At 36.0% G+C, this 12,609-nt stretch overlaps 1 pseudogene; it reads left to right on the top strand.

The window, feature by feature from the left end:
• The window catches only part of LOC133243152 (NADH dehydrogenase [ubiquinone] flavoprotein 2, mitochondrial-like), a 193,797-nt pseudogene that overhangs the window by 69,130 nt on the left and 112,058 nt on the right, over window positions 1–12,609 (top strand).

The following is a 12,609-nucleotide window of genomic DNA, read 5'->3' as shown; positions in this document are numbered from 1 at the left end:
TGCATTCCCCAAGACTGAGGGTATATTGTCAGATACTATGTTTATAAGATACTTGAATCCATCCTTTCTTCCTCCCTCCCTCCCTTCCATTCTTCCCCTTTCTTTGTCCATTGCCACGATCCTTCCTTTTTCTCTTCCTTTTTCCCATCTCATTTGCCTCCTTTCCTTCTTTCCCTGTGGTTATGGTCTAAACTGAAAATGTAACTATGTTCATTTGTTTAGTTTTCCTTCCATTATGTTCTTATTGATATAATTTTATTTTTTGAATATTTAGGATAGTAATGTGCTTTAATAAGTAAAAAATATACAAAGGGTTACACTCAGAGAAATGTAAATCACTCTCTCCTGTATCCATTCTACCTCATTTGTCTCTTCATCCCTTATGGGTAACCGTGTTCATTGTTTTCTGCTCTATTCTGCCGACACAGATATATGTTTTCTTATTTTCCCTTCTCACACAATAGGTAGCATGATATATTTGTTCTTTAACATATTGCACTTTGAATTTTCCTTTTAATAGTACTTCTTGGAAACTACATATCAGTTCATAATATCCCTGTATTATTTTTTGAATGTATGAAACATGTGTAGTGATATTCCTTATTTAATTCCTGATATTAGAAATTTGTTTTTTTATCTAGTTTATCAGTTCTGAGTTTTTTAATGTTCTCTAATGTTTTTCAATTTTTATTTCAGTCATTTCTGTTCTTTTCTTTATAATTTCCTTTTGCTTGCTTTGAATTTGACTTGTATTCCTTTCCTACTTTCATAAGGTGGAAGCTTAAGCAAAATTTTTATTAGAGGACAGCATAATATTTTAGCTTTATGGACTATATACTGCTAAGTCGCTTCAGTCGTGTCCGACTCTGTGCGACCCCATAGACGGCAGCCCACCAGGCTCCCCCGTCCCTGGGATTCTCCAGGCAAGAACACTGGAGTGGGTTGCCATTTCCTTCTCCAGTGCGTGAAAATGAAAAGTGAAAGTGAAGTTGCTCAGTCGTGTCCAACTCTTAGCGACCCCATGGACTGCGGCCCACCAGGCTCCTCCGTCCATGGGATTTTCCAGGCATGGAAACACTGGAGTGGGGTGCCATTGCCTTCTCCGTTATGGACTATATGGCCTTTCACAATTGCTTAGTGCTGGCATTGTGGCAAAAGTCAGCTGTAGATAATTCTTAAATGAGTGAATGTGGCTGTGTTCTGATAAAACATTATTTACGAAGACAACACAGGCCTGAGGGTTGTAGATCAGCACCCTTCCCCCACCCTAGCCCTAGGCTTAGAGCATTGATCCCAGACCTTCCTTCTTTTCTAACATAGATATTTAAAGTCATAAATTTCTCTGTTTAGCTGATCTCATAGATTTAAAGGGCTTCCCAGATGGTGCTAGGGGTAAAGAACCTGTCTGCCAATGCAGGACATGTAACAGATGCGGGTTTGATCCCTGGATAGGGAAGATGCCCTGGAGAAGGGGTGGCAACCCATTCTACTATTCTTGCCTGGAGAATCCCATGGACATCGGAGCCTGGTAGGCTACAGTCAACAGGGTAGCACAGAATCGGACATGACTAAAGAGACTTAACACACACACACGGATTTAAAATATCTTTTCATTATTGTTCAATGCCAAATGTCATCTAGTTTTTCTTATAATTTTTTCCACTGACTCAGTGTTCATTTAAAGGAATGGTTAACTTCCATATATTTGGGGGTTTCCTGTTTACTTTATATTTTGTATGATCTTAATGTTTTTATTTATATGTGGACTGTATTATGGTCCAGAATATTGTCCATCTTGGTAAACCTACCTAGTACATTTGGAAATAATGTGCATTATGTCATTTTTGGTGTATTATCTAAGAATATAAATTGAATCTAGGTGATTGATAACATTGTCCATATCTGTTATGCATGTATAAATTCCTAAATTTTTTTGTGGGTCTCTCAGTTGCTTCAGTTCAGTTCAGTTGGTCAGTCATGTCTGACTCTTTGTGACCCCATGGACTGCAGCACACCAGGCCTCCCTGTCCATCACGAACTCCTGGAGTTTACTCAAACTCATGTCCCTTGAGTCAGTGATGCCATTCAACCATCTCATCCTCAGTCATCCCCCTCCTCCTCCCGCCTTCAATCTTTCCCAACATAAGGGTCTTTTCAAATGAGTCAGATCTTCCCATCAGGTGGTCAAAGTATTGGAGGTTCAGCTTCAGCATCAGTCCTTCCAATGAATATTCAGGACTGATTTCCTTTAGGATGGACTGGTGGAACTCCTTGCTGTCCAAAGGACTCTAGAGAGTCTTCTCCAACACCACAGTTCAAAAGCATCAATTCTTTAGTGCTCAGCTTTCTCTATGGTTCAATTCTCACATCCATACATGACTACTGGAAAAACCATAGCTTTGACTAGACGGACCTTTGTTGGCAAAGTAACGTCTCTGCTTTTTAATAAGCTGTCTAGGTTGGTCATAACTTTGCTTCCAAGGAGTAAGCATCTTTTAATTTCATGGCTGCAGTCACTGTCTGCAGTGATTTTGGAGCCCCCCAAAATAAAGTCAGCCACTGTTTCCACTGTTTTCCCATCTATTTGTGATGAAGTGATGGGACCAGATGCCATAATCTTAATTTTCTGAATGTTGAGCTTTAAGCCAGCTTTTTCACTTTCCTCTTTCACTTTCCTCAAGAGGCTCTTTAGTTCTTCGCTTTCTACCATAAAGGTGGTATCATCTGCATATCTGAGGTTATTGATATTTCTCCCGGCAATCTTGATTCCAGCTTGTGCTTCATCCAGTCCAGCATTTCTCATGATATACTCTGCATATAAGTTAAATAAGCGGGGTGACAATATACAGCCTTGACATACTCCTTTCCCTATTTGGAACCAGTCTGTTGTTCCATGTCCCGTTCTAACTGTTGCTTCTTGACGTGCGTACAGATTTCTCAAGGGGCAGGTCAGGTGGTCTGGTGTTCCCATCTCTTGAAGAATTTTCCACAGTTTATTGTGATCCACACAGTCAAAAGCTTTGGCATAGTCAATAAAACAGAAATAGATGTTTTTCTGGAACTTTCTTGCTTTTTCGATGATCCAACAGATGTTGGCAGTTTGATCTCTAGTTCCTCTGCCTTTTCTAAATCCAGCTTGAACATCTGGAAGTTCACAGTTAATGTACTGTTGAAGCCTGGCTTGGAGAATTTTGAGCATTACTTTGCTAGCATTTGAAATGAGTGCAATTGTGTGGTAGTTTGAGCATTCTTTGGCTTTGCCTTTCTTTGGAATTGGAATGAAAACTGACCTTTTCCAGTCCCTTGGCCACTGCTGAGGTTTCCAAGTTTGCTGGCATATTGAGTGGAGCACTTTCACAGCATCATTTTTTAGGATTTGAAATAGCTCTACTGGAATTCCATTACAGAGGGGTTTAAAATTAGCAGCCACGAGCGTGGAATTGTCTTTTATCAGTCTTTATTTCCTGTACTTTGATACTCTGTTACTGAGTACACATACATTTATGATTGTTCTGTCTTGTTGAATCAGTCCTTTTTTAGACTTTAGTCCTTTTTTGTTGTTGTTGTTAATTTATTTGGCTGTGCTGGGTCTTAGTTGTGGCATTTGGGGTTTTTGTTGCCTCCTCTGGGATCTTTTAGTTGTGGCATATAGGAACAAGTTTCTGGACCAGGGATCACACCCGGGCACCCTGCATTGGATGTGCAGAGTCTTACCCACTGAATTGCCAGGGAAGTCCCAGTCTGAATCCTTGATTTCTAGTAATAAGTTTTGTTTTAAAATCTGTTTTATCTACTATTAATACAACTAGTCTACTTATCCTTATCATTTCCTTGGGATACCATTTTTCCATCCATTTCATTCTGTTTGTGTTTTATATTTAAAGTTAATCTCTGTACTTCATATTTAGTTTATCTTAATTTTTAAATCTGTTCTTAACAGTTTCTGCCTTTTAAAGTGGAGCATTTATTCCATTAACATTTAATGTAATTATTGATGTGCCTCAGCTGTGGTCTAGCATTTTATTTTTGGCTTTTTATTTGTTTACTCTATTATTAATTTTTTTGTTCCTCCTTTCTTGCTTTTCTGGGAACAGTTGAATATTTTTAAAATTCTATTTTAGTTTTTCTATTTAATATTTAGCTTATATTTTGTGTATTATTTTTATAGTAGCATTTTTATGGATTACAGTGTTCATTCTTATGAAGAACCAAAAAAAAAAAAAAAGTGTTACACATTCTTTACAGAAAAGAAAGTTTGTACTCTAAGGTAAACCAAAATTGTAAACTAGTATTTGAGAATTTTAAAGTGGGCATTTTAAACTATTCTCAAAGAAGTGAAACAACATATTTTCAATGCATGAAAATCTCAGCAGAAAATTGGGAACTGTCAACAAGAAACTCATGAAGAGGAAATAATTGGAAATTTTAAAAAGGAATAATATAATTTCTGAAATATAAAGTTCATTGAAGGGATTTAACTTTTGTTTATATATATATAGACATGACAGAAGAAAAGGTGAACTTGAAGCCAGATCAATAGAAATTATCCTATGTGAAGAAAAGAGTTAAAAAAGTGAGAAAAACTGAACAGAGCCACAGAAACCTGTGTAATTGGGATATCAGAAGAGATAGAGAGATGGGGAAAAACTATTTGTTAGTGACTGAAAAATTCTCAAACTTGAGTAAATGTAAAAATTTACAGATAGAATATGTTAAATATCAAGTATGATAAAAGTAAATAAGTCCACCTGAGGCACATCATAATTAAAGTGTCTGAAGCCAAACATAAAGTGTAAATCTTAGCAAGAGAAAAGTTATGTATAATCAGGCACAATGATCCTATTTCTTTCTGACTTCTTATTAGAAACCATTTCAATGAGACTGCATGCAACAGCAACTTTAAGTTGTTAGGGCGGGAAGAAAGAAACAAACCTGTCAACCCTTGATGAATATCCAGTGAAAATATTCAAAAATGAAGATGGGATAAAGGTATTTTAAATAAAGGAAAGCTATAAGAGTATTTGTTACAAATGGATCTATATTATAACATGATAAAGGAGGTTCTTAAGATGGAAGTAAATGAAATTTCATGGAAACTTGGATCTTCAGAAAAAAATGAAGAGGATTAGAACTGGTAAATATCTGGGTAAATACAAAATCGTTTTTTTCCCCCCCTTTTCTCTCTTAATAGCTTTATAAGATGAATACCTTATTAAAAATTAGAACTATAACATTGTCTTATGTTAGACATAAGTTATATTAAAAGTTATATTAAAATAAGTTATATTAGAACTATAACATTTACACATGTATTATATATAAAAAAGTAACATAAAGAACAGAGAGCTATGAGCTTATAACACTGCAAGATGTAAAGTGATACATTATTAACTGCATATGGACTGTGATACAGTAAGCTTTTACATATAGTTGGATCTATTTCTGGACTTTCTTGTTCTTTTCCATTGAAATTAATGTGAATTTATTTTTCCAGTTGAACTTCAGGAACAATTCATATACCTCTGTAAAATTCATTGGGATTTTTGGGGAGGATTTAATTACCTTTTTATTTATATTTATGTTTTTAAAATTTATAAACTTATAAATTTATATTTATGTTTTTAAAATTTATAAACTTATAAATAATGTCTTGAAGATCATGGGACCGCTTAATCCAAAAACAAAGGATGTCTTTTTATTTATCTAAGGCTCTTTTTGAATTTTTAATGTGTATTTTATGGTTATCTTAGTATATATTTTAAAGTTTTGTTCTGCTTATTCTTAATATTTTATCCTTTTTGTTGCTGTTGTATTTGGGATTTCGTCATTATGCCCTCTAACACAGGGATCAGAAAGCTTTTCTTGTAAAGACCAAATCAAAAGTATTTTAAGCTTTTTACAATCTGATCTCTGACACTACTTACCTCTGTTTCTGTAGCACAAGTCACCTTTTACAGTGAATGAATGAGTGTGATTATTTTCCATTAAGACTTTATTTATAAAACAGGTACAAGGACTTCTGTTTTAGAAAGGGTGACATAGAAACATTTCCCCCTGTTTCTTCACTCTTAAGTACACTATAATCCCTGGAAGTAGGAGGCAACCCAAGGAGACCTCTGAAAAGTGTAAAGAGGAGCTTTGTTAATATATTGTAAGGTATGTAGGGGAGAAGAGTAGCATTTATAATCCTATGATTATAAATGATTATAAAGTCTCAGTCTTTTAATCTTTTAGTTGACCTATATCTCTTGTCTGTGACCTTCCCAAATGATTCTTGCTTTTTCCCCACTTCAGATTGGACAGGAAGGCTAGAAAGGGCTGGATTTGGGTGCTTCCCTTCCTCCTGTCAGAGGCTGGAGGACCCTGATGCTGGGAAAGATTTGAAAAACGCTGATGCTGCAAAAGATTGAAGGCAGGAGAAGAAAGGGATGCAGAGGATGAGATGGTTGGATGACATCACTGACTCGATGGACATGAGTTTAAGTAAGCTCTGGGACTTGATGATGGACAGGGAAGCCTGGCATGCTGTAGTCCATGGGGTCACAAAGAGTCAGACACGACTGAGCGACTGAACTGAACTGAACTTCCTCCTGTCAAAGGCTCAAGGATTCTGGACTTAGGTATTTTCTTTTCTCTGTATCAAAGGCTGTAGGTAACAAAAGTTGGGTATTTCCCTTTCGTGAGGTTTGTTTGATTGTGATAAAATAGTTTCCCTTGAGAGCATGCCTATTTAAAGGAGACTAGAGGTGCTCGGCGAGGCCAGGAGGCCTGCACTTTGGCCAGCCATGTTCCTCTCCACGGCGCTACGGGCCGCGTAGCCGGCCTCGCCGCCCACTGGGGAAAACATATAAGAAATCTGCATAAGACAGCTGTTTAGAATGGAGCTGGAGGAGCCTTATTTGTGCACAGAGATACTCCTGAGAATAACTCAGAAACTCCATTTGATTTCACACCAGAAAACTATAAGAGGATTGAGGCCATTGTGAAAAACTACCCAGAAGGGCATAAGGCAGCAGCTGTGCTTCCAGTTCTGGATTTAGCCCAGAGACAGAATGGATAGCTGCCCATCTCTGCTATGAACAATGTTGCAGAAATTTTACAAGTACCTCCAATGAGAGTGTATGAAGTAGCAACTTTTTATACAATGTATAATCGAAAGCCTGTTGGAAAGTATCACATTCAAGTCTGCACTACCACACCTTGCATGCTCCGAAACTCTGACAGCATACTGAAAGCCATTCAGAAAAAACTTGGAATAAAGGTTGGAGAGACTACACCTGACAAACTTTTCACTCTTATAGAAGTCGAATGTTTAGGGGCCTGTGTAAATGCACCAATGGTTCAAATAAATGACAACTACTATGAGGATCTGACACCTAAAGATATTGAAGAAATTATTGATGAACTGAAGGCTGGCAAAATCCCAAAACCTGGGCCGAGGAGTGGATGCTTCTCCTGTGAGCCAGCTGGAGGTCTTACCTCTTTGACTGAACCACTAAAAGGACCTGGGTTTGGTGTGCAAGCAGGCCTTTAATTTATATTAGCTGTGAATATGTCAGTGGAGAAATAAAACATGAATTTCCTACCTAAAAAAAATAAGGAGAATAGAATGATTTGGTTCAGAACTGAAAGAGTAATTCAGTATTTGGAAGGCAATCATATAACTGGAAAAGAAAGCATATCTCAGTAGGTGCAAAAAGAAAAAGCATTTGACATCATTTAAAACCTATTCATAATAAAAATGCTTAGCAGATTTAGAAGAGAAGGCAACCTCATTAATGTCATAAGTGGAATCTCAGAAACACTGATAGTATCAATCATTAAAGACAGAATGGTTTCCCCTTCTATGAACAGAAAGTGGGCGAGTATCTTAGATTTCACCACTACTGTTCAAATTAGCCCTGGAAGTTTTAGCTAATACCATGAGGCAAGAAAAACCAATAAAGGGCATGCATTTCAGTATACTAGCCATGAATACTTGAAAAACAAAATTTAGTTAATACCATTTACAGTATTACATAAGGGATGCACGTTTGATCCCTGGGTTGGGAATATCCCCTGGAAGAGGACACAGCAACCCACTCCAGTATTCTTGCCTAGAGAATCCCCATAGATGGAGAAGCCTGGTCGGCTACAGTCCATGGGGTCGCAGAGTCAGACATGACTGAAGTGACTTAGCATACACACATGCACACCAAAAGGATTACCCATAAGTGAAAAAATAAGTTTGACTTGACAAAAATTTTTCTCTCAAAGGAAAGTGCTAGGAAAATGATAAAAAGCAGTCATAAAGTGAAAGAGTATATTTCTAACATATTTATGAAATGCTCTTAAAATATGACATTAAAAGAAGTAACCCTGTTTTTTTTTTTTATACACATAGATTCAGTAGATGCATATAAAGCATTTGGAAATATCCAGTTCCTATTCATATTGAAAACATTTCACAAACCAGGAAGAGAAGTTAGGTAATACACATTATTAACCAGATAATATTTATCTAGGAGTAATCTACAGCTAATGTACTCAGTGACTGTGTATTTTTCCCCTGAGTTCAGGAATAAGATATGAATTTCTATTCTTATTCCTTCTGTTTGACATTATAATAGAAATTTTATCCAGGTCAGCTAGGCAAGAAAAATAAATTGCATCTAGTTTGGTACTGAAGCACAAAAACTATATTCACAGAGGAAATGATTTTGTGTATGGAAAATCCTAGGTAACCCACATTATGTAATTAGACCTAATACATGAATTCAGAAAGATTGCATAATATAAGAAACTATAGAAAAATGAGTTATTTTTCTGTATAGTAGCAATGAATAATCTGAATAAATAAATACAACACCAATTTAATCTGCAATAGTATCCAAAAGAATAAAATGCTTAGGCATGAACTGAACAAAATAAGTGTAAGACTTACATTGAGATCTAGGAAAACCATATTGCAAAAAATTTAAGAAGAATTGAGCAGTTCAAAACATACCTCATGTTCATGCATTGGAAGAGTTAGTAATGTTAAGATGGTATCATCAATTGAATTATGTTTCCCTAAAAGATATGTTAATGTTCTAATCTCTGCTTCTTATGAATTTACCTTATTTGAAAATAGGGGCTTTGCAGATGTCATTAAGTTAATCTGACGTCATACTGGGGAGATTGGGATTTTAATCCAGTATGTCTGGTATTCTTAGAAGAGGAAAGGGCACACAGAGACAGAGATATACAGGAAAAATGTTGTGTAACTACAAAGGCGGAGATTGACGTGATGTGTCTACAAGAACAGAGGCACAAAGGATTGATGGGCACAATAGAAGCTTAGAAAGACATGGCATATGTTCTCTCCTAGATCCTTCACTGGAAACATGACTCTATGAGTGCTTTTATTTCAGACTTCTATCTTCTAGAACTGTGAGATAATTAATTTTACTTATGTTAACATAAAAGTTTAATTTCAGACTTCCAGTCTCCAGAACCATGGAAGAACTAATTTTTCTTTTGCTAAGCTTTGCAGTTGTTGACTGTTAGCCAGCTTTCAGAAACAAATACAATTGACATTCGTCCTCAAATTGACCTAGAGAGTTAGTGACACCTCTCTCAGTGTCGCAACTGGCATTTTTGTAGAAATTGGCAAGCTGAGTATAAAATTCATATGGAAATATGGATACATAATAGACAAAGCAGTCTAGGGAAAAAAGTACATTAGAGAACTCAGATTTCCTGATTTTAGATCTCAGTACAGGACTTCCCTGGTGGTCCAGTGGTTAAGAATTTATCTTCCAGTGCAGGGCACATGGGTTTGATCCCTGGTTGGGGAACTAAGATTCTGTGTGCCATGGGGCAACTAAGTCCACATGCCACAACTACTGAGCCCACACACTCTGGAGCCTTTGCCACAAGAAAAGAACCTGCATGCTGCATCAGAGATCCTGTGTGCCACAACTAAGACCCGATGCAGCCAAAAATAAATAAAATTTAAGAAAAGAAAACAGCAAACTGTTAAGAAAGCTTAGTACAGAGATCCAATAATTAAGACCTCATGGTAAAATTGTAAGGGTAAACATACAGGTTATATAAGTATATGGAAGGACAGAAATGGAAAAGCCACAAATGTACCCACTTATATATGATTAATTGATTTCCTGACAAGAGTGTCAAGACACTACAGTGGGGAACATCAATTTTTTCAACAAATAATGTTGGGACAAGTGAATATCCCCATGGAAATGAATAAATTTGGTCCAGCAACTTCACACTTTGCAAAGGTGAGTAAAATATGAATCAAAGACGTAAATTTTAAGGCTAACGTCACAACTTTTAAGAGAAAACATAGTTGTACATCTACAGGACCTTAGACTTGATATTAAGTCTAAACCACAAGCAGCAAAATCAAAATAGGGTAGCTTTTGTTCTTGAAGAGATAGTATCAGGAAAGTGAAATAAAGTATAATAAAAAGAATGAAGTACTGATACATTGTTCAACATGGATGAATTTGAAAATACTATTCAAGTGGAAGCCAGATTCAGATGCCTCTTTCTGCATGATTTATTTATGCGATCTGTTTAAAATGCAAAAAGTTATAAATACAGACTAGTTTTTAGAGGCTAGAAGGATCTTAAAAATTGAACTTTGTTGTACATGAATTACAATAAATGTGCAAAAGATGGAAATATTCTTCATTAAAGATAAAGTGATATGTAAGCAAATGGAAAAATACTTAACATCACTTGTCAGTAAGGAAATGCCAATTAGAAATCACTGGATATCAATAAATCTCTACTAGAGTGGCTGAGTAAAAAAACCCAGTATTTCCAAGTGCTGCTAAAGATATAGAATAAATGGAAGTTTTAGGCATTGTTTGTCAAATGGAACAGGTACCTTGTAAAAGCAATTTGTCAGTTTTTTTTTAATAAAATTAATTCTATAGCTATGATATAACCAGGCAATTGCTCTCATATATATTTATCTTAAGTTGAAATAACATTTCTTCTCATATAGAACTGTTCATTAATGTATACCCTTAAAATTAGTAGCTTTATTTTGTCAGCCCAAACTTGAAAGAAGTCAAATGGCCCACAACAGGTTAGTGGATCTATAAAATATTCTACATCCATTTAATGTAGCATTACTCTCCAAAAAAAGCATAATGAATTAACTGATACCAAAGCCCATGACTATGGGGATCACAAGAAACTGGAAAATTCTGAAAGAGATGGGAATACCAGACCACCTGACCTGCCTCTTGAGAAATATGTTTGCAGGTCAAGAAGCAACAGTTAGAACTGGACATGGAACAACAGACTGGTTCCAAATAGGGAAAGGAGTATGTCCAAGGCTGTATATTGTCACCCTGCTTATTTAACTTATATGCAGAGTACATCATGAGAAACGCTGGGCTGGATGAGTCACAAACTAAAATCAAGATTGCAGGGAGCCTGACGAGCTACAGTCCATGGGGTCGCAAAGAGTTGGACACGACTGAGCAACTGAACTGAAATGATAACAATATAGATGAATCTCAAATGGATTTTGTTATGTAAAAGTGTCCATAGTGAAAGTACAGATACAGAGATGATGTTTTGGCACATGCAAGTATGACAGGAGCAAATAAAGTGATGTTTCCTGAGGTTAAGTGTGAAATGAAGCAGAAAAAAGAAGTGATTTTTTTGGTTATCGAAATGTTTCCTGATGCTTGGTACTATTTAAATAAATCAATGTAATTCTTATTTGATAATATCTTACTAGAGAGACCAACAACTTATTCCATTAATGTGCCAGATGGTAAATGTCTTAAGCCTTGTGCCTTAAACCGTATGGTATCTGTCACACTACTGAACTCTATAGTTGTGGAAAGCATGCAAATTAATGAATGCATACGTGTTCCAATCAAAATTTATTTATAAAACAGGCTGTAAGTTGATGTCAGTGGGGATGGGCAAGTAGAGAACATAAAAAATATGTCTCATTACTGAAATAGCAAGCTACTAAATACTGTCAGAACCAATTATTTTGAACTACTGTATGATCCAGCAACTCTACTCCTGGGTGTGTGTATATATATATATCCAAAGAAAATGAAAAATATTAGAGAATATATGTTCAACTTAGTGTTCATAGCAGCATTGTTTACAATAGCTATGATAAGAAAGTAAACTTGGTGTCTGTCAACAGATGAATGGATAAAGAGGATGTGGTATATACACAATAGAAAACTACTCAGCTATAGAAGAGAATGAAATGTTGACATTTGCAGTAACCCAAATGGGCATAGAGAATATTGTATTTCATAAAGTAAGTCAGAGAAAGACAAATGCTATATGATACCACTCATATGTGCAATCTAAAAATAATACAAATGCATCTGTATAACAAACAGAACAGGTCCACAGACATAGAAAACAAACTTATGGTTACTAAAGGGCAAGGGGAGGTTGGCGATGGATAAATTAGAAATGTGGAAGCAGCACATGCAGTTCAGTCTCAAAAAAACAACCCAATCAAAAAATCAATGGCAGACCTAAATAGATATTTCTCCATAGAAGACATACAGATGGCCAACAAACACATGAAAACATGCCCAACGTCACTAAGTAGAGAAATGCAAGTAA

This window comes from Bos javanicus, chromosome X (genome assembly GCF_032452875.1).
Source record: "Bos javanicus breed banteng chromosome X, ARS-OSU_banteng_1.0, whole genome shotgun sequence".
Lineage (NCBI taxonomy): Eukaryota > Metazoa > Chordata > Mammalia > Artiodactyla > Bovidae > Bos > Bos javanicus.
This window is presented reverse-complemented; position numbering and strand designations above follow the sequence as displayed.